Here is a 24,657-nt window from a genome sequence, read left to right as displayed (position 1 = left end):
CATTAGCTATCACATTTTGTTTCCACGATCTCAGGGAAGCAAGCACGTCCTCTTTTATTATCCTCTTTTATATTCAAACAGCCGTATGAAGTTGATTAGACCAAAGGAAAACGAGTGACCCAGAGTTACCTCAAACGCAACAGGAACCACAGCTCTTCCATATAAAGTTGGCATGCTTTAATTTAAAGTTTCACTTCTTTGTGAGATCCCCACCCCGCACATACACACACATACTGTTCTTTTTCCAAAGAGGACTGGCTTGCCTCTTTTTAAAAAAACAAACAAACAAACACGTACACACAAACCAAATTGTAACTTCAAAATAACATTGCTCCTCGTTTGCCTGTATCCAAAACTGGCTGAGAGCCAACCTTTGTCAGTTTCACTCCATACTAGAAACCTGTATACCCTGCTGTCATTTCAGGCAGATTAGACCTTGGGGAGTGAGAAAAACTGGAGTTGTGCCAACTCCCTTCAGGAAACAGCTCCTGCCTTTCAAAAAGAAAGTTGGTACCTCCCATTAAGAGAAATTAAAAGCATAATCTTGCACATTGTTCAGAATATAAGACCCATTAAGTTCAACGGGACTGACACTTGGAGATGTGAATGTGGGAGTGAAGTCTTAAGTAAATAATTGGGGATATGAAGGCTGAGCTCCAGCAAAAAATTGGTGTTTTTTTAAAAAAAATCCTAGCTTCATTTGAATTTTTTCTTAGTTTTTTTAAAAAATCATTCTAATCAAAAGTTTTCCTTTATTTTTTAAAAATGGAGTAAGAATGTAAGACCGTAAAAGATCTATAAAACAAAAAACAATGTTTTTGACCCCTCCGGTTAAGGTCTTACATTCTTATTCTCTTTTTTAAAAAAATAAAGGAGGCTGCATCATAGCTATAAGAAGAAGAATGGATTATTCTCGCTGTATCATAACCTTACTTCTTACATACGGGATGAGATTTTACTTGTCTAAGTATATTTTTTTCATCTACTAAGTTAAAACTTCGTATATAAAATGTCTAAAACTCATTTCCACATTTCTAAAGAATCCTTCAGCAGGGATTACTTGATATCAATTTAATTCAATCAGCTGGATTTGTGTTTGCCTTTACTGGCATGAAAGCTGAAATAGCTTAAACCCTGTTTTAAAAAAAGATTGGAAGATGTATTTCTGCATGGATTTGATTTAACCAAATATGCTGACATGAAGACTATTTTGTAACATTACATATCCCAGTTTACCCATGCCTGAAAGGTATATCTCAGATGTTTTAATAGATTTCATTTAGAAGATTTATACTCACTTTTCCCCCCTTTTATTTTACCATTTAACTTTTGTTTCAATGTTTCCCCACAAATGGTGAAAAACGAAGTACAGACAAGGAACCATCATAATGTTGGAGTTAACATTATAAATATGGAATTATAAATGTGAAACGTTTTCTGGTTTAAAAGATAAATCTGGTAGTAAATGCATGCAGTCCAGCAGGGAAAAAGAGGGCTGGTCTCTCCTGATGGTGCTCCCCCTTGTGCATCTTCCCTGGTCCTCATGCCTGCTGCCTTGGTCTCCTAGTTGCTCCATGAGTGGTCCAGGGGAGCCGCTGTGCCCGCCTCGCCAGCCACTTGACATTTATCCACATGGCTCAGAATACTGCACATAAAATGGCCCTTCTTGATTCTTCCCACAAGAAATCTGTAAAAGAGTGACTGGCCCAAAGTCACCCAGTATACTTCCATGGAACTGAACCTGGGTCTCTGAGGTCTTAATCTAATCCCCTAGCCACTATATCATATTTTACATACAAGTTAGCCTTTATATTTTTATATTTCCCTTAGTTTATCTTCTTGCTAGAGAGCCATGGTGGCACAGTGGTTAGTATTGCAGGCTAACACTGCCGACACTGGAGTTTGTCCTCATAAAATAAAGGTTGACTCACCTTCCATCCTTCTGAGGTTGGTAAATGAGGACCCAGATTGTAGAGGCAATATGATGACCCTGTGAACTGCTCAGAGAGTGTTGTAAAGCACTACAAGCAGTATATGTCCACGTCCTCCTCCTCTTCTTCTTCTTCTTCTTTCTTCTTTGTCTTCCTATCCTCCTATTTATTATTATTATTATTATTATTATTATTATTATTATTATTATTATTATTATTGTTATTATTATCTTCTTCTCCTTCCTCTTCTTCTTCCTCATCCTCTTTCTCTTTTCTTTGGTCTCCTTCTCCCCCTTCTCCTCCTTCTTCTCCTCCTTTTCCTCTATCCCCCATCCCTTTGAATCAGATGAGTGCGTCAACAAATTCTTGTAGTTTTCTTGGCAATTTTAAGGGGAGTGGTTTGCCTTGTCCTACTTCCTTGGGCTGACAGAAAGCAACTCAACTAAGGTCACCCAGCTGGCTTTACACCTAAGCTGAGACCAGAATACATGGTCTCCTGGTTCTAGCCTGATGTCTTAACCACTACACCAACCTGACCGTCATCCTATATAATGAATCAAGTCACCATTTTATTGCCTTTATCTATTCCTGCTGATCGTCATTTATTTGTCTTCTCCATGTATTATTACCTTTTGTATTAAAATCGTGATTTCCTTCCCCATATCTTCAATTCTTTGTTTTAATTAGATTAATTGCTATTGTTTACCCTGGTATTTCCATTGTGCCTCTCTGGGTGGTACATGTATGGTTACGAGGTTAAACCTTGTTCTTTAGCTCTTCATGGCTATGGCTAGCCGGGAATTTTACAAAGGCTTTGAATGCTGTGAACGGCAATGGATTTGTAAAAAACCTGCTCATTTCAGTAGACAGAAACAACAAAGAAAATTGACTTTGTCATGCTCATCGTGGTAACTGAAATATCTGAACTGCTCTTTAGGGGAAGAAAATGCAAACATGTAGCTTGGAAACTATAATAAACAAGCATGTAATGAATCTCCTTCAATAGATGAATGAATGAATGAATGAAGGAAGGAAGGAAGGAACGAACGAACGAACGAACAAACAAACAAACAAACAAACAAACAAACATCCCTTCCCTGTTTCCAGTTGTTCAGCATTTGCATCATATTTTTCAATCTTAACACTTGCAGAAGGGGGGGGGTTGAAAGTATTTGTAAAAATAAGTCAAAACAGAGTGACAAAGGTTTGAATCAATATCCACAGGACTTTCACAAGCCTTGTATTACCTACCTTCTTTTTTTGCCTCCAAAACCAGTGGTGTGATGTGTTACATTTAATTAATTAAAAAATAAAATCTGTGTCAAAAAGGGTCTTTTAAAAAAAAATTTTTTTGCTAGGTTCATACCGTATGGTGCCAGAAAAAAAATTCTGGAGCAAATTTTGGCAGCATCGGACACTGAATCATCTTCTTGAAATGTACTTTTAAGAATTGTTATCTGTTCTTGCTCTTTTCTGTCAACATAATCTTCAATCTAAAACATGCAAGGGAAGCAGAAAGAGAAGAATTGGTTGGTTTGCACATAATTAGGTTTTATCAATTATTCAAAATGGTAGCCAATTTAATGTTCAATTCAAAACTGTACAAATGTACATAATTTTTCCTATCATCACATGTCAGTTCCCAGTGAATGCAGTGAATGCAGTGAATGCCACCAGAAGTCTGGTTTCCTTTTCTATACATACTCCACACAACATAAACTTTTTCTCTCGGCATATACCCTTCCTTACAAGAATCACTATGGATGCCACTCAGTGGTAATAAATTGAAATAGTACCTTTGGGTGTCCAAAATAATTAGAACAGGGAGGAAGCTAACCAACAGATTGCAAAAACACAAGCAAATGGTCAGACAAGGAAACCCAAACTCATTAATAGCCTCACACTGCATTGAACAAGGACATAACTAACATTGTTGGACGAGCAGGCACATAACAGCCAGAGAAATGATTGAAAACCTGTAAAACGGGCCCCTAGACAGTCAACAGGCGTGCTGATTTATCACTAACTAATCAGGTACTTAGAACTAGAGGACTTGGCAGCACAAGGAAACAAGAGTCAATGACTTAATAGCTAGCCATCAACAACAACAAAAAAGTCATACATAACCAGGTATCACACGAGGATGGGTTCCAGCATGAGTCCAAGAGCTTGGCAGACTAAACCTCTGGTCATGGTACTAATCCAGATTGGATCCTGGATCCAATTAACATTATAGCAACATTATTCTGGGTCACATATACTCATGCAAAATAATTAACTTTGAATAAAATCATATCTAAATTTCTCTTATAGCAAAATTATTTTCTCCTTGTTGTTGCTCTACATCCTGATATTATTTCATTCACTCATTTCATTCATTTATTGGATTTATATGCCGCCCCTCTCCGAAAACTCGGGGCGGCATATATTTGTGATTTTCTAATAAGATAACCCCTTGGCATAAAAAATCCAGGGCTAATTCATAGTTGAGAAGCTTTAGAGTTTATGGGAAAAGAGGCCTCATACAGTCACAATTCCACTTACTACAATCTTTCAAATATTTTAAACCTGTAATAGAATAAAACAACATCATCAGAATAAAGAAGCAATGATAAAGATGGATACATAAATAAAATGGGGTGGGGGAGGATTCATAATATACTTTGGAAGAATACTGTAAGTCTGTGAGATCATTCTAAGCTTTACTACTACTACTGTTGACTTTTTATATGCACTATTTATATCATGGATGGTTGCACTTGCCATTTTTCCAAAGAAAGTCTGCAGAGTCAGCTGCCTATTTTTCCTTCTTAACTCTTGTTGTCTTCAATTTCTCACTAGCCTGTTGGCGAGCACAAACAAGAATTCATTTGACCTCAGTGAGCTCACACCTACCGGTACTAGTTCAACACTAACAGCAGAAAAAAATCCCAGAGAAATGGATAAAAATATCTGACTAAACTGTCCTTCAAGCAACATTGATGTATTTGTTTTGTTTCACCCAAAGTTTTGGGAACCAGCATCAGAGTATCAGATCCCTGCATCATTTAAACTTAGGTTAAGCTCAGCAATACAGCATGCTCAACTGCAGCATGTGCAAACTTGATAGCATGTGCAACAGTTTTGAAATGATGCTCAGTTAGCAGAGGTAATACAGTGTATAGCAGGGGTGTGGCCTGTGACCTGCATGAGTGACCCAGTTCTGCAAATGAAAAATCATCACAAAACATCACATGATGGCAACATGATGCTGCAAGTTTGACACCCATGGTTTAGAACAGTAGTTCTCAACCACTCTAATGCTGCAACCCCTTAATACAGTTTAAGTTTAAGTTGAATCAGATTTGTATGCCGCCCCTCTCCGCAGACTCGGGGCGGCTCACAGCAATAACAATACAATGTAAAACAAATCTAATATTTAAGTTAATTTTAAAAACACCACAAATTAAAACCAATCATACATACTAGCGTACTATGCATACATTTTATAAGCCTAGGGGGAGGGAACAAGTCAATTCCCCCATGCCTGACGACAGAGGTGGGTTTTAAGAAGCTTACGAAAGGCTAGGAGGGTGGAGGCAACTCTGATATCTGGGGGGAGTTGGTTCCAAAGGGTCGGGGCCGCCACAGAGAAGGCTCTTCCCCTGGGTCCCGCCAAACGACATTGTTTAGTTGATGGGACCCGGAGAAGGCCAACTCTGTGGGATCTAACTGGTCGCTGGGATTCGTGCGGCAGAAGGCGGTCCCAGAGATATTCTGGTCCAGTGCCATGAAGGGCTTTATAGGTCATAACCAACGCTTTGAATTGTGACCGGAAACTGATCGGCAACCAATGCAGACTGCGGAGTGTTGGTGTGACATGGGCATATTTAGGAAAGCCCATGATAGCTCTCGCAGCTGCATTCTGCACGATCTGAAGTTTCCGAACACTTTTCAAAGGTAGCCCCATGTAGAGAGCATTACAGTACTCGAGCCTCGAGGTGATGAGGGCATGAGTGACTGTGAGCAGTTACTCCCGGTCCAAATAGGGCCACAACTGGTGCACCAGGCGAACCTGGGCAAACGCCCCCCTCACCACAGCTGAAAGATGTTTCTCTAATGTGAGCTGTGGATCGAGGAGGACGCCCAAGTTGCGAACCCTCTCTGAGGGGGTTAGTTACTCCCCCCGCCAGGGTGATGGACGGACAGATGGAATTGTCCTTGGGAGGCAAAACCCACAGCCACTCCGTGTTATCCGGGTTGAATTTGAGTCTGTTGACACCCATCCAGACCCCAACAGCCTCCAGGCATCGGCACATCAGTTCCTCCTCTTGTGGTGACCCCAACCATAAGTCTAGCGTCAATTCTCCCAACAGAGCTTTAAGCTGATTGGCAGGAAGGTCAGAGGGGCACCCCCACTGTAAATGCCTGATTAGTTGGATTGTAAAAATATGTTCCAAGGCATCAGAATGGAAGTATTTAGTTCCTAATACCATGGGAAATTTGTCCTTTCCCATGGTCTTAGGTGATCCCTGTGAAACTGTCATTCAACCCTCAGGTTGAGAACCACTGGTGTAGAGGATAAGGTATTCGGCTAGAAACTGGGAGATTGAGTTCAAATCCTACCTTAGGCACAAAACCAGCTGCTGACCTTGTGTAGTCTCTGTCTCAGCCTATGAAGGAGGCCAAGGCAACATCACATCTGAAAAAAACATGCCAAGCAAACTGCAGGGAATAGTTCAGGCAATCATCAGGAGTCAAAAACTAAGTTGAAGGCATTAAAAAAAGAAAATAAATATTGATAGTTAATTGATTATGTTACTATTTTAAAGAAATTGTGGGAATAAATTGTTTGCTGGTATGGGAAGATATCTTTTTGGGAGATGTTTTTTCTCTTTCTTTTTTTATTCCTGATATTACATACAGTACGCATGCATGGTGGAATAATAATTTAGCAAGCACAATAAGCAACCATTCAATTCTTCCAGAAATATGTAGTATTTGTTTCAAAAAGATCAACAAATATATCAGCCTCATCTTTATTAAAAGTGTACCTTCATAAAAGCATGCAAACTGAAAAACATTTGCCTCAGCAATTGTTTGGTCTCATGGATTTTTTTCCTCATTCTCGTGGAAACTCAGTTTTTGGGGATCATGCTAGACAAATTGGTGTGCTAAAAATTTCTGGCAACAAATCAAATTTACACAAGGTATCTTCATGTTTTGTTGAAGAAGATTCTTGAGAGTCCCTTGAACTGCAAGGAGATCAAATCAGTCAACCCCAATTGTTCTTTGGAAGGACAGATACTGAAGTTGACGCTCAAATACTTTGGCCACCTAATGAAAAGAGAGGATTCATTGGAAAAGGTCACTGAAGCAAAAGGAGGCAGGGATGGCCAAGGATGAGATAGTTAGATAGTGGCATCAATACAGTGAGCATGGGTTTATTTATTTATTTATTTGTCTGTCTGTCTGCCTGCCTGCCTGGCTGCCTGCCTATTTACCTATCTATCTATCTATCTATCTATCTATCTATCTATCTATCTATCTATCTATCTATCTATCTATCTACCTACCTACCTACCTTATTTGTTTGTTTGTTTGTTTGTTTGTTTGTTTTTTTATATGCCGCCCCTCTCCGAAGACTCGGGGCGGCTAACAACAATAAAGAAGACAATGTAACAAATCTAATATTAAAAAATAATCTAAAACCCCCCCAAAAACCCAATTTTATGGTGGAAGGCATAGCATGGGGTCCATAGGGTCACAGAGATTGAGCACAACTTAGCAACAAAACAATGCACTCATCAGGTGTGGGTTCCACTTACCTTTTCTCCTGTTAGGCATCATTATGGAATGCGCAGCGGATTCTTTGCCAGTATGGACAGTCAGCCATTGCTGCTGGTTTGGTGAGCAGGGTCAAGTTTCCCTGCCGGTATGAACCAGCAGCAATCCACCACTGGTACTCAGCTACAGTTGGGGTTCTGCTATATAAGTAGGAAGATCTGACTGGAGTAGTTGAAATGAGTTGCGTAGGATCTCTTACAAAGTTTAAATTAAAGCAATAACAATCTTGTAAATGCACAATAAGATTGCTCTGCACTGTAATATGCCAAACATAACATACATGATTATTAAAAGGCAAAAAACAGCCTGGATAAAGCACTAGAAATAGTATACACATGTGCCAAAGATATATATTGGAGTAGATTTGTGAGGTCAGCCAAAACAGATTCTGACACATGACCAAAATTAGTAGTGAGCAGATTCAGCTTTCTCCAGCCAAAGATGCAAATATTAAAAATATTTATTTGTGAAAGATATATCTGAAAGTAACTTATTTAATGTAAGAAATGTTTTCAAGTAGTTGGGTTAAAAATAAAGAAAATAAATTGTCCTAAGGAACACAGGGAAAAATTTTAAAGCCAGCCTCATGGAAAATTGATATTTAAAAGATGACCTTCAAAAAAATTGGAATTTGTGGGAGCAACTATGTTCAGATACCGATTCACAAAATTCTGCACTTTATAGAATGCGGCAGACAATAAATTGTAATTGGGGAGGGAGGTGCTTCACTAAAATAGGTAATTTACTGAATGTATGAAAATTGCTGATATGTCATTGGAAATGTTGAGATTCAAAGGGACAGAGAAAGAGAGAGTAGGGTGGGTAAGAAAAATACTGCAGACAAATGTTTTGCTCGTGCTTTTAAGCCTTCTCCAAATTAGTTGCTTTTTACAAAATTCAGATGACTTATTTTGTAAAGAGCAGTTAGCAGTCATAGGCATTTAGGCTTTCTTCTGTCCTTTAGGCCCTTAAGGAACATGTTCTGTTGGCTTGATTAAACGGACTAAATATTTATATGCTAAATAAAGGCTGCTATAATCAGACTATGATTAGACATTTATGTGGCCCTGTGGGCTGTGAAGTATAACCAACATATAAAAAGATAAATGTGGCTTCCACTCGAATTTGGCTGGAAAATGAATGAGCTCTTGTGTTGCTGGCATCTAGTTGAGATGCAGCATCCAAACCTCCAGACTAAATCCAGATATCCCTAGGAAATTTGGATGCCTGTCTAGAGAATTCTTCATTCCTTGGTCCTATTTCTCTCTTTAAAGAGACTATTGTTTCTTTGCTAGGGCAGGAAAGAAATTTGCCTACAAAATTGTGTGATGATGGCTGAAGGAGGACACACAGCTGCAAACGAATTTCCAAAGCCTTGGGGTAACATTTACAAATTAGCAACCCTTGTCTATCCAGATATTAATTTGCCATGTTTTCCCCTTGAGGTTTTGGACAGGACTGACTTATTTTGTGGTTTACTTTCTCTGTGATTGCCTGTCTTTTAAGATTAGGGCTATACTTTTTAAAAGTTACTAGAACTTCTCAGGTTTGTGGCCTGTCAGGGGAAGGCTAATACAAGTTTTTCCCTGCTTCCCCACCACACAGCAACTTCTAGAAGTCTTGTTCCACATAGTCAAAATGCCAGAATGAAAAAATCTCAACCAAATACAGTGGACAATCTGGACAGTGCATGGTCACATCCCCTTCCCCAGTTCTGAGTTGCACAGTGTGAATAAGAATGTAATTGCTTTTATTTTTGACTGGATTCAAAAGCAGCCTTACCACAAGAACTTTTTAAATGATTTTTCAAAAGCAAGAGAGAAAATTTTGGAATGCTGTTTAGTCATCCAGAAAATGACCACCCTTAGCCTTCTGGGGATTTCCTCTTTCCATTTTCTTATAGACTCATTCTTGTTTTTCTATTATTGTCATTTTGCAGTCATAGGTTCTATCCTAAAATACGAGGGTTATCCAGAAAGTAAGGTGACAAGGCATGTAGCTCTCACGGGGAATGTTCATGGGGGAAGTTGGTATTAGTATCGTATAGCGGGAAGCCAGCGGAAGCAAACAAGCAATGCCAGTGGTCAGTAGATCATCGACTGGCCTTGAAGGTTAGGGATGAGCATCCTCATTCCGTTTCCCTCCAAGTGCGAAGTGCGCGCTGTAATACACTACCTGAATGCTAAGGAGTATGAACGCTACTGCATTTCATCACAAAATCTCGAGTCTACGGAGAGGGGTGGCATACAAATCTAATAAATAAATAAATAAATAAATAAATAAATAAATAAATGAATGAATGAATGAATGAATGAATGAATGAACGAACGAACGAACGAACAAACAAACAAACAAACAAACAAACAAACAAACAAACAAACAAACAAACAAACAAATAAAATCATTACAGTTTATGGAGAGGTTGTCAAGACAGCATGTGACAAAATGGGTATGGAATTTCAATTTCAGAAGGATGGAAATTCACAATGAAGACAGAAGTGAACGGCCGTCTGTTGTGACTGATGATGTAGTGCAGAAAATTGAAGAAAATCTTCTCTCTGATCACCGTTCAACAATTTTTCAAGATTTTTCTCGCCATAAACTGAAATGATTTCGTGATGAATCACAGCAGCGTTCATGCCCTTAGCATTCGGGTAGCCTATTACAGCGTGCACTTTGCACTTGGTGGGAAACAAGGGACGCTCATCTCTAACCTTCCCCACAATGCCAGTCGATGATCTACTGACCATTGGCACTGCTCATTCACTTCTGCTGGCTTCCTACTACACAATAGCAATACCAACTTCCCCCGCAAACATTCCCCATGAGAGCTATGTGCCTTGTAACCTTACTTTCCGGATAATCCTCATAGAATAGAATGTTCAGTTAAGAATAATCAATCAAGTAACCCAGATTAGAACATGTAAGCAAGCAGTCCAAAATGAAGTGTAAAGATTGAACCATAACTTAATAATTCATTTGCTCCTTCCTTAATGAGGAATAAACCTCTGAAGACTAAAATGGCAACTGTTTGCTCACATTACTGCTGAGAATTGGTAGTATTTGCCCTAATTATATTGGGGTTCTTTGCTGTTCATTGTTTGTTCATCACCCAGAGTCAAAATTATTCAATTGGGCAGTCATATAAACGTAAGACAATAAACAAGGAAGTCCAAATTCCTCTGAAAAATTCAGAATTTCACAAAGGCATGATACAGACTCATCTTTTTTGCAGCCATCAAACTCTTAAAAATTCCTGACATGGTTCTTAATTATCAAAAGATTGGGGCTTTTTTTCTTCTATTGATCCACTTTCATTGAGTCTGAAATTTGTAATAAATAATATTTTTTTCAAATTTTCAATAGAATAGAACAGAACATGATTGGACATACAAGGAATTTGTCTTGGTGCATATGCTCTCAGTGTATATAAAAGTTTGTAAAGAGTCATAAGGTACAACACTTATTGATAGTCTGGGTAGAAATAAGCAATCAAATCATTTTAGGAACCAGTCAATATAAATTGTAAGGATAAAAGCAACAAAGTTCCAGTCATACAGTCCTTTGTGGGAGAAAATGGGTGATGGAAATGATGATAAATGGATATAATTTTATTGTGAATAAAATCCAGCAAAACAGACACACAAATGCAAAAAAAACCCAAAACCCAAAACTCAAGCAACAGCTGGGACGTGGCCTTTAGGAAGCATCTAAAAGCTTTCATCATGTCACACATATGGAGATGCAGAGATGTTAATTTCCCAGGTAGCAAGGAAAAATATGCTTTTGGCTCCTTAACTGGGCATAACTTTGTGGGTCACATCTTCCACCTTTCTGGATTTTTCTAAGTTCTATAGCAAATGTGCTGCACATCAGAAGAACAAGAACATCACGAAGGTTGTTCAGTGTGCTAAATCTACAGCACAGTGACACTCAAGAATGCCAGTGATGTTCAGTTTATAGTCAAGGTTTTCTTGATGAAGTTGGCCTCAGAATATCTAAGCTGCCTAACGAATGTTGGCATTTGGCTTAACTTGCTTGTAGTGCGCCAGAACTAAGCCTGTCATTACTGTTTCTGTAAGGCTACATAAATGTAAACTAAAATGTGTTTATCTGAAATTGCATTGCCCCGTGACAAAATGAAAGTTACATTTGCTTTTGTTGTATTTTTCCCCAACTGCCGAATTAAATGAAAAACGGAGCAGAAATTCTGAGTCATCAGGAAAAGCCAACCAACAGAGCCAAAATTCCACTGCTGGATCCCTTTTTGAAAAGACTCTTCAGCAATAGCAACAATTGCTAATTGGAAAATCTAGCAGAAGAAAAATGTTCCCGACCCAAAGAAGAGAAATTGCTTTCTGACAAATTCCACTCTAAACCTGGAACAAGAAAATACTTATCCTTTTCACAAAAGCCATAGTATTTCTCTCCATAACACCGTTAAGAAATAAACCACTTCTTCATAACAATTCATCACTATCCTTATTTTTTAGCTTTCTGGAAGGTTGTGAAGACTTGTCCTTACCCCAAGCATTGGGTGAGGATGAGGGTGACCTGTAATGATGTTTGGGCTAGTTTCTGGGAGAAGGATATTCAACTCTAATTTACCGAATGTTGTGAATTTCCTAGAATCATTGTGTGAAATAGATGGTCATACAATGTAAATGAATAAGTAAATAATTCCAGACCTCCCTGCCTTAATTCATGTATGAAATAACTTTGTATGACCTGACTCGAACCGCACCAAACTTGACTGTAAAAAATATGATTTCAACAATCGAGTTATCGAAGCGTGGAACTCATTGCCGGACTCAATTGTGTCAACCCCTAACCCCAAACATTTCTCCCTTAGACTCTCCACGATTGACCTCTCCAGGTTCCTAAGAGGCCACTAAGGGGCGTACATAAGTGCACTGGTGTGCCTTTCGTCCCCTGTCCAATTGTCTTTCCTTTCTCTCACTTATCATATATATTTTCTTTCTTTCATATATCCTCTCCTCTAAGTTCACTTTACCCTTATATATATTACTACATGTCTATTTTTCTTCCAATGTATTTGTGTATTGGACAAATGAATAAATAAAAATAAATAAATAAATAAAATTGCTTCTAAATTAGAACTTGTGCAACTTAATGCATCATATATTCGGCAGGGATCCTCAAACTTAGCAACTTTAAGACTTGTGGACTTCAACTCCCAGAATTCTTCAGTTAGACAAGTTTGAAGACCTCTGGATTAGGGGCAGCGGTGGGTTGCTCTCAGTTCAGCCCGATAGTAAAGGGTTTTAGAACCAGCTACTGATTAGAGGTAATCCTCAATTTATGACCACAATTGAACCCAAAACATCTGTTGTTAAATGAGACATTTAAGTGAGTTTTCCCCCATTTTAGTTTCTTGCCACAGTTGTTAACTGAATCTGACTTCCCCATTTACTTTGCTAGACAGAAGGTCACAAAAGGTGATCACGTGACCTTGAGACACAGCAATGGTCATAAATATGAATCAATTGCCAAGCGTCTGAACTTTGATCAAACAATCATTGGGATGCTGCAAAAGTCATAACTGTGAAAAATGGTCCTAAGTAACTTTTTTTCAGTGCTGTTGTAACTTTGAACAGTCGTTAAACGAACTTATGCAAGTTTAGTATGTAACTTTACAATTTTCACACTGAGGAGTCTTTCCAAATAGATATTAGTAGACTTTTTGAATTATGTGCTCATCTTTGCCTCAACTGAGCCTGGCAAATCACTCTATTGTACTTGAAGGAAATTTGAGATTTGATTGCTTTTGCATTCCTAGTTTAAGCAAGCTTCAGAGTGTAGCTTTGTCATTGTAAATCATCACTCATCATCATTATCTGTTTATTCAAACACAAATTTTCCAAGTCTGAGGCAATAAATACAACAATTTAAACATACTATGAATGATTACCAAAAATCATCATGTCAATAAGTAAATGCAAAACAAGAATAGCAATCTGTAAAATTTTATGTGGGAAAACGTATGTACATACATACCATTCATGCTATTCTCCTTTAGAGTAACCATCCTTATTCAGACCCTAAGAAATAATAAACTAAAGAAATGAAAGGGATGGGATAAGAAAAGGAAGTAGATTTAAATCAAGTTTATACCAAAACCATTCACCACTCCATACCTTGTATTCTTCTAATCCGTTCTTGCTCCCACCATCTCAGTACACTAATTCACATATTAATCAACTACTACTTCTTTTTGAGGATTTCTGTTAAAAAGTGCTATTGCTAGCATATTGTAATCCACCCTGAGTTTAAGGAGAAGGACGGCATAAAAAAAATCAAATAAATAAATAAATTTCACCAATGACATCCAACCAGTAATGGATAGAATGAATCAATCTGAAGAACTGGAGACTATATCGAATATACAATGAAAATCTGAAGAAATTTGTTTAATGCCTATATACATTAAAAAATAAATAAGCAACAATAATTGAAATCACTCCTGCCTCTTTTAATTTTAGTCAATCCTTGTTTTCCTTGACTACATTGCTGACAATTAATTGGTAGACAATTGGTAGAGTTCCTTTGGTAGTCAATTATACAGCTATGTAAACTCTGTGGTAGATTAAAAGAAGACCAAATATCATCACTGCCAAGGATGTATATAATGCTAGAATTTTCAAGTGATAAGGAGCCATCTGAATGCAGATTGATGTCAAAGATCAGGTGACAGAAACATTAAAGGCTTGCTATAGCCAAGCCTCATTTTGTTCCTCTGAAAAATCACACATGTTTTTGAGAGCCAGTTTAGCCTAGCGGTTAAGACAGCATGATTTAGGGGTGTGGATAAGCTAATTTTCTTGAATATTAGAATTTTGCAAGCTTAGGGTTTTTATCTGTATCAGAAATTCTGAAGGAGTTTCTAAGGTATTATTGTTTCTGCTATAATTAAAAAGACAAGAGTTAATGCATTCTTAGGGTGTACAGTATACGGTTTTACTTTGCCCCTTTGCTTCAATGTCTGCATGAACTCATAAAGGAAAATATATCCAGATGTCAACAGCATGTTGATGATACATAGCACTTTTTCTACTTCTGCAAATAACAGAATAACAGAGTTGGAAGGGATCTTGGAGGTCTTCTAGCCCAACCCCTTGCTTAGGCAGCAAACCCTACACCAGTTTAGACAAATGATCATCCAGCCTCTTTTTAAAAACTTCCAGTGTTGGAGCATTCACAACTTCTGGAGGCAAGTTGCTCCACAATCAATTGTTATAATTGTCAGGAAATTTCTCCTTAGTTCTAGGTTGCTTTTCTCCTCAATTAGTTTTCATTGCTTCTTGTCCTTCTCTCAGGTGCTTTGGAGAATATATTTATATATTATATTATACATATTTATTAGATTTGTATGCTGCCCCTCTCCGAAGACTCCCTCTTGTTTGTTTGACTCCCTCTTCTTAGTTGCAGCCCCTGAGATATTAGAACCCTGCTGTCATATCTCTCCAGGTCCTTCTTTTCATTAAACTAGACATACCCAGTTCCTGCAACCGTTCTTCATATATTTCAGCTTCCTTGGATAAGTTTATTTATTTATGTAAGAATATATATATAGCCATCCATCTCACTCTCTGCGAAAGAGAGAGAAAGAGAGGGAGAGAGGGAGGGAGGGAGGATCATTCTGCATCAGAAACTAATGCTGTTAATCTTTAACAATAATTTAAACTTTCATTATAATTTATAATGCTTCATTACTTCTTACCCCAACACCTTTGATTTTGCAATGGGGGGCACACCATAAAGACCCTTAAAATGAATTTACAAAATATTGATTAACTATTCTTCAATCCAAACATAAATCTAAGTATGGGAGCGGGGAATGAAATATTACAGAAACATTATATATAAATACAAAATAATACCTTCCACGTTCTAAATATCCTCAGGTTATTTTAAAAAGAAGTAATATTTCCAGGTAAGTAACCTTGATTCCTTCCCTTCTAACTCTCAGTATCAAGACCTTCACTGTATGTGCCTGTTGCCACAACAAATAGAGATATGCTTACATGTGAAAAAAAGGGGGCTGCAGTACTTAACAAAATTTCCATGCATTTTGTAAGATCTGGGAAAGTCCAAAATTGCAAAACTTGTGTTAGAGAAAGTTACATCACTGACTTAATGCTAGGCATCGAGGATTTTTCTTTCTTTTTTTTTGGGGGGGGGAGAGGGGGGCAAATACTAGCCCTGGTCTAGCATTTAAAACACAGTGACATCCTGCTAGTTAGAAGAGGGAGAGCCTGGTCATTTTTTTAACTGTATTATCTAGCTTTACAAATTAGTTCAGAAATGGTCCCATGCTATTTACACGAATAGCCTAGTCACTTTCTACGCTAGCAACCACTGCCTTTAAAAAACATCTACCTAGTTGTTGTTTGGGTTGGAGAGAGGGTGTGTTATTGTTGTGTGTTACTCCTGACACTAATAAATAATCAATGACGAAAGAGTTCAGCCTCATTTCTAGGAATTATCGAGATAGAAAACAGGAATGAAAAATAAAGGAATGAAAATAAAGGGAGAACTTAGATCTCAAATACGTATTTACTATTCGAACAACATTGTTTTTGCTGTTCTTTTTAAGTAACAATGAATGTTGAACCATACATTGGAGAGCTTAGTATGATGTATTGAGTTCAAAATAACGACTGTTATTATGTTACAAAATCACTGAACACATTTTGCCATTTATCAATACCACACTTAGCTTTAATTGTTCAATTCAAGCAACTTTATGTTCATTAACATATCTGAAATTATAGTTATAATTGATATAAACCTTTATTTGTCTTATCTTTAAGGTTTAAGTTATCTAAATCTCTATAATTGCAAATGTATTAACAATTTCTAGATTGTATTGTATAAACTTTGCTGGATCCAGCTAATATTTGCATTTTATAATGGATTGCTTGCTTTTTGTAATACAATAAGCAATTAAATTTAAAAATGTAAAATAGATTTTGGAGTTTGCAAAATGTAAATGAAAAATGACCCACAAGAAAAGAGGAAATACAAAGTTTTTCTTTAGGGGATGACTCTATAAACAAGCATGAAGGATCTGTAGAATGACTGAAACAATAATTCTGTAATGTTATCTGTACTCATTTAGAAACTGATAACTGATGATAGGTAGGTAGGTTAGGTAGGTAGGTAGGTAGGTAGGTAGGTAGGTAGGTAGATAGATAGATAGATAGATAGATAGATTGTACTGTGCTGTGCTGTGCTGTGCTGTGCTGTGCTGTGCTGTGCTGTGCTATGCTATACTATACTATACTATACTATACTATACTATACTATACTATACTATACTATACTATACTATACTATACTATACTATACTCAGCAGTGGGCTATGAGCCGGAACGCTAAATTGTGCTCACAGCCATGGATCGCAGGTACAGTGATCCCTCGATTTTCGTGGTCTCGATCTTCGCGAAACGGCTATGCCACGGTTTTTCAAAAAATAATAATTTAAAAATAGTCCGCGGTTTTTTTTCTATATCACGGTTTTTCCCGCCCGATGACGTCATACGTCATCACCAAACTGACGTGTGCCATTGCTGATTGGCCGAAATCTTCTATGTTTCTATGGACGTGGGGGGGTTTTTTGGGGGGGGGGACGCACGAGCTGCCGGAGCCTCCTTTTGTTGCAAATCTGCCTCCGTGTTTCCCTAGTCCAACAAAGCTCAACCAACGCTACTAAGGCTTTCTCAAGCCCGCCTTCTCTCTCTCTACTGTTGCCAGGTACGTTTACCTTTCCCAACACTTTCCCGCGGCAGTATCTCCTTCCCGTGGTGGGGTCGGTGATAATCCGAGAGATCTCGGGCGCCGAGTGCGAATGGTGGTGGTGGTGATGGTGGTGGTGGTTGTGGCCGTCAGAAGACTCCGCCGCCTTCTTTCTCCGCGAGTCTCCGCCGCAGGCTTTGCCCAGCGCCTGCTCCCCCATTTTAGTGCCAGCGTTGCCGCCACCATCGCCGCCTCAACTAGCGGTTGTACCGGCCGGCTGATAAGCGATAGTCCTCAGTAAATCCATGGCTCCGTCGGCTGGCCCTTTACGCAGCTCCTCCAGCCAGCTCGTCCGTCCACCCGCCTTGCTCCTCCTCCACCTCCTTCTACTACTACTCCTTCTCTTCCACTTGCCAGCCTCCGCACTTTCGCCGCCTCCAACTTCAAGCCCTTGCGCAGCCATGGAAAAAGGGCGCACATGCGCAGATGCTGTTTTTACTTCTGCGCCGCTACTTCGCGGAAAATCGATTTTCACGGGAGGTCTTGGAACGTAACCCCCGTGAAAATCGAGGGATCACTGTACTTGGGGGACCAGTGCAATTTTGTTGCTGCACCTGTAGAGGTAGCCAAATCATGCACGGAGCCGCAGGTAAAACCTCGCCAAAACACGGGCGCAATTGTGCTACCTCCACAGGTGCAGAAGCAAAATTGTGCTGGTCCCGCAAGAACTTATGAGCCACAGCAGCGAGCACAATTTAGCATTCCAGCTCATAGCTCATCTTTCTGACTATACTACACTACACTATACTACATTACATTATATATATGTACAATGTGTGTGTGTGTGTGTGTGTGTATGTATTTGTAGATTTTCATGGGTATATGTATGTAGATTGTTGTGAGTTTGATTTTTTCCCCATGTAATATAGAGCGCTGGTGAAACCACATTTGGAATACTGTGTATTCTGGAGACCTCACCTACAAAAAGATATTGACAAAATTGAACGGGTCCAAAGACGGGCTACAAGAATGGTGGAAGGTCTTAAGCATAAAATGTATCAGGAAAGACTTAATGAACTCAATCTGTATAGTCTAGAGGAGAGAAGGGAAAGGGGGAACATCATCAAAACATTTAAATATGTTAAAGGGTTAAATAAGGTTCAGAAGGGAAGTGTTTTTAATAGGAAAGTGAACACAAGAACAAGGGGACACAATCTGAAGTTAGTTGGGGGAAAGATCAAAAGCAACATGAGAAAATATTATTTTACTGAAAGAGTAGTAGATCCTTGGAACAAACTTCCAGCAGACTTGGTAGATAAATCCACAGTAACTGAATTTAAACATGCCTGGGATAAACATATATCCATCCTAAGATAAAATACAGAAAATAGTATAAGGGCAGACTAGATGGATCATGAGGTCTTTTTCTGCCGTCAGTCTTCTATGTTTCTATCATAACTAACGAGCAATTTACTTTAGAGGGGAAAAAAAGGTTCATTCAAAGATTGATTGGGTGACACTAATCCTTGGCCTTAAACTGCCTTCTAAATTATTGGCTGAAATCCTAACTTCACTTGAACAGGCAGAGTTTTCCTGCTGCCAGAGTGAAAGAAAACTCCATTACTCTAAATCAAGAGCAGGATAGATGACAAACAATATGGTGCTTGCCCCAGGGGAACAAAACAGAGACATGTCTAATGACACAAAGTTACCTGACACAGTATAAAGTAATGACTAATGGACATGGCTCAAGTACCATACATTGTAACAGTGTCAGAACTTTCTGTCCTTTCCTACTCCAGTGAGACTTCTATATCTTGTCATATTTGTAAAGGATTGGTAGATCACATCCACATGGGCAGCCATTACAAATCAGAATGTTTGGCAAAGGTTCGGGTTTGGGAGGCCGCCAAGAAGTGCTGCCACCCAGCTGTCACCTTTTGAAACAGCCAGGGGGCTTCTCAGCATTCTCCCGAACGCCGAACCTGGAAGTTTGGCAAAAGCTCGGGTTCGGCGTTTGGGTTCGGGAGTCCGCCGAGAAGCGCCGCCGCCTGGCTGTCACCTTTGCAGAAGAGCCGCGGAGCTGTCGGCCGGTCAGGAGGCTCAAATGGAGGTAGGAAATCCCAATAGGGAATTCCATGGGCGGAGCTTTGACGTCACGAAGACATCCTTCCTGGAGTCCACGTTTTGGCCGACCAGGAAGAATGTCTCCGTGACGTCAAAGCTCCGCCCATGGAATTCCCTATTGGGATTCCCTACCTCTGTTTGAGCCTCCCGACCAGCTGACAGCTCCGCGGCTCTTCTGCAAAGGTGACAGCCGGGCAGCAGCGCTTCTCAGTGGTCTCCCGAACCCGAACGCCAAACCTGAACTTTTGCCGAACTTCCGGGTTCGGCGTTCACGGCAGCAGGTTCATAAGGTGAAAAAAGTTTGTAAGAAGAGGCACAAAAATCCCGAACCCCAGGTTCGTATCTTGAAAAGTTCGTAAGACGAGGGGTTCGTATCATGAGGTACTACTGTATTTATATTCTGAATAGAATCATACATAAGAAATTATAAATGCAGGACCTAGGGGAAGAGCCTTCTCTGTGGCGGCCCCGACCATCTGGAACCAGCTCCCCCCAGAGATTAGAACTGCCCCCACCCTCCTTAAAACCCACCTCTGCCGTCAGGCATGGGGGAATTGAGACATCCCCCCGGCGTATACAATTTATGTATGTTATGTTTGTGTGCATGTTTGCTTTAATAATGGGTTTTTTAATGTTTTTTAAAATTATTAGATTTGTCATACATTTTTTTATTGTTGCTGTGAGCCACCCCGAGTCTATGGAGAGTGGCGGCATTCAAATCAAATCAAATCAAATCAAATAAATAAATAAATAAATACAGATGTTTCAATTTTTTAAATTAGTTAATCATAAAATATAGAATACAGTCTCTCCAAAATACTCTCCCATAATATAGTATAGCACTATTATTTACATATCACCATATATTACCATAAGCCTATGAGCAACATCAGGTATATTTTGCATTCTTAATATATTTCATGGGTATCTAAATGTAGAATTACAATTTCTAATTGCTAATTTTGAAAAACATTTGATAAATGACAAGCATTTCAGTGTTTAGTTCTGGTTTGATGGCTTTCAGCCTTCTTCCAGTGGTGAGCAATTAAGTTTAAAGGGTGGTATGAGCTGTGTATGTGTATACACATACACACACACTCACATAGGATATCTCCCAATACAATAATCTTGTTGTTGTTATTTTAATGGTATATGTAGCTATAAATCACCCAAAGTTACCTTATAGTAAGATGGGCAGCAAATAAATATTATCAATCAATTAATCATACAAAGGTAGCTATACGTATTTGGATAATGCATCAGACAAAATGGATATTTTCAAAACTTTTCATGTTTGAAGTTGGCTGTGTCCTGATGGGACAAAATTCAGAATACCTCAGGAAATTCTATATAAAAAATAGTTATTGTTTCAGCCTTTGATAGAAAAACAATAGGAATACACTATTTACTCTCATGGTTTTTGCTCCCACACATAAAAATAGAGTGGTAATCCATACTGAATGTTACCTCTTACTTAACCTACAGATAAATTTCCCCAATGGATTCATTTTTTAAAAAGTAAACCATTTAAAAATTCCTCACAATAAACAATGAAAGCAACTGTTTGAGCATGTTTGGGTGAGGGGTGGGGATGAGGTAATTTGCCAAAGAATGTCATTAATGACTGCAAAATATCCCACTAACCTGCCAAGTAGGAATATTCAACAAATGAACAGAACCAACATAGACTTTGAAAGTTTAGAATGTCCTCTGACAGCTCAATGTAAACAAAGCGCCCTTCATATTATATAGGACTACTATTTCTTGGTTATAAATATCTGGACAGAAACAGCAATCTTTCCTATACCTCCTTTCTGCATTCAGACTTTTGCAGTCAGATATAACCTTGCACACTAGGTCCACATGTTCAAAGTTCAACAAACCAACAGGATGAGCATATCCTTTGCCTTCCCTACGATAAGCATCAATAGCATTAGCAATTTATTTGGAATGCACAATAAACACAGCACTGATTGTACATGCCTAATGTCTACCTAATTGCACGCACACACAGCAAATTGCAGCACAAAACACAACGTGCAGATGCAACACAGTCAAAGAACTCTACCTTTCTCAGACTAAAGATTGCATTTAAAAAATCAGTAAATATGTTAAGAAGATGGTCAGGCAATTTAGAACAATCTTCATCCTCATTTCTGTTTGGAATTAGTTACCATGGGCATCTTGCCTTCCGCAGGTGTGTTCAACAGCATCAACATCCATCTTTGAGAATCTGTTCAAATAGAATGTGGTACTGTAGTCTACTGTATTTTTTGGAGTATAAGACACACCTTTTCCTCCCTAAAAGAGGCTGATAATTTGGGTGTGTTTTATACTCTGAATGTAGCTTTTTTTTCCCCCAGCCCTAATTAGCTGCTAATGATCTTCCTAGCTCTTACCTTGCAGGCTCTTTCTTTATTCCTCTCTGCGAAGAATGTTTTCCAAGCCCTAAGACTTTCCAGGTTTTTTTTTATTACTCTAGCTTGCTCTCAATAAGTTTCTTTCGAGCCCTAACTAGGTGCTAACAATGTTCTCAGCTCTTACCAGCTTGCAAGCTCTTTCATTGTTACTCTCTGCAAAGAAAATTTTCTAAACCCTAAGCCTTTGCAGGGTTTTTTCAATTGCTGTACTTGCTCTGAATGTTTCTTTCCAGATGCTACTGACGTTCCCAGCTCTTACTGGCTTGCAAGCTCTGTCATTGTTACTCTCTCCGAATAATGTTTTTTTAAAGTCCTAACCAGGGGATAAAATAATGTGCTGGCTAAGGATGCTAGGCAAATGAATACCTGGTAAGCAGATTCTTTTCCCTATTTTCCTCCCCAGAAACTAAGTGCGTCTTATACTCCAAAAAATACAGTAATTCACTGCTCAGGTTCAAGTCCCAGTAACAATATGGCTAGCTGAAGAGAAAATAATAAATAAGCTTGAAATAAATCTATATTAGTCTCCCGATCAGCAAAAATATGCTTTATATTTTTTTTTATTTGTTTATTTGTTTCATTTTGATGTGTTTGTTTTGGTGTGAAATACACACCAAAATAAAAACAATCCCAAACTAAAATCCCAGACAGTGTTCTGCTGAACACATTTTGCAAAGGAGGTTTTGCAAAATCAATAACACTGATTTCGTTGGGGTCTTGGATGACAACTGTGAAAAAAATTAAGGTACTCAGGCATAAAAATGTGCCGCTCAGATATTATACCTTTCCGGACACACCAAAAAAATATTAGAGGGAACATTGGTTTATACTGTATCTGCATGTGTGTGCACACATACCTGCACTTTTAGGCTTGTCATCATTACATTTTCAGAGTGCAAAAAGTGGCTCTCAATCCTGATTACACTGAGTGTAAGAATCCCACCAACCAATCAACCCTTAACCCAAATTTAGCCTTCTTACTGCATGATAAGATTGTATTGTCCGCTTCGCCGGCTCCTCAACAAAATGTTGCTATTATCCATGTATCAGACAAACAGGGACTGACTTAGGCATGGAGAAAAATACTTGTACTGTACTTTCCACCAAATCAGGCAAAGGGTTTACCAATAGGATAGTCCAGATCCATGATGGCGAACCTATAGCACGTGTGGTATAGCACGGGAGGTATGCGAGACCCTATGTCAATTCCAGCTGATTTTTTGGCCTTGGGGAAGGTCATTTCATCCTCCAGACACTTTAGGGACATTTCCCTGAAGCCCTGGAATTCAAAAACCACCTAATGGGCAAACCGGAAGTTCGGAAAATACACTTCTGGTTTTCCCGCTGGGCTGTTTATTGCACTTCCTGAACCCTTCGGAGTGCAAAAAAACAGCACAATTAAACATGTGTTTTTTGAATTTCCGGTCTGACAATTTGGCTGTTTTTTCATTGTCCCAGACTTCAGTGAGGCTTTGTGCACATGTGCAGGGATGGGGGGATTGTACGCAGGGGCAGCGTGGGGGTGTGCATATTTATTTATTTATTTATTTATTTATTCGTTCGTTCGTTCATTCATTCATTTATTTATTTATTTTATTGGATTTGTATGCCGCCCCTCTCTGTAGACTTGGGGCGGCTAACAACAGTCATAAAAAACAGTATGTAACAATCCAATATTAAAACAACTTAAAAAAAAACCCTTATTATAAAATCAAACATTCATACAAACACACCATGCATAAATTGTAAAGACCTAGTGGGAAAGAGTATCTCAGTTCCCCCATGTCTGACGGCAAAGGTGGGTTTTAAGTTGTTTACGAAAGGCGAGGAGGGTGGGGGCAATTCTAATCTCTGGGGGGAGTTGGTTCCAGAGGGCCGGGGCCGCCACAGAGAAGGGTCTTCCCCTGGGTCCCACCAAATGACATTGTTTAGTTGACGGGACTCGGAGAAGGCCCACTCTGTGGGACCTAACTGGTCGCTGGGATTCATGCAGCAAAAGGCGGTCCTGGAGATAATCTGGTCCGGTGCCATGAAGGGCTTTATAGGTCATAACCAACACTTTGAATTGTGACCGGAAACTGATTGGCAACCAATGCAGACTGCGGAGTGTTGGTGTAACATGGGCATATTTGGGGAAGCCCATGATTGCTCTCGCAGCGGCATTCTGCACGATCTGAAGTTTCCGAACACTTTTCAAAGGTAGGCGCATGTAGAGAGCATTACAGTAGTCGAGCATGGATGGGGGAGAGTGAAGGACGTATGCTAGCACACACACATACCTTTTTGGCACACAACCCAAAAAAGGTTCGTACCCACTGGTCTAGGTCGGATTCTTGAGACTGCAGTATCCAAATGAAGGAAACGGGTCACACTCTCAACCATATTTACTAGGTGAATCTACTTGGTGGGTTACATTATTCAGCATGGACAGCAAGAAAGGCAGCAGATAAATGTAATAATGAAAAAATAAAAATTATGGCTACTAATACTTCCTTGGCTTAAATGAACACAGTTTATCAGTGTTGATTGCCCCCCCCCCCAAAAAAAAATAATCCATTCAGGAACATTCATCCATAAAATTATCAGCATTAGCC

This window comes from Erythrolamprus reginae, chromosome 2 (assembly GCF_031021105.1).
Source record: "Erythrolamprus reginae isolate rEryReg1 chromosome 2, rEryReg1.hap1, whole genome shotgun sequence".
NCBI lineage: Eukaryota > Metazoa > Chordata > Lepidosauria > Squamata > Dipsadidae > Erythrolamprus > Erythrolamprus reginae.
The sequence above is the reverse complement of the archived record's forward strand: the minus strand, read 5'-3'. Positions refer to the sequence as shown.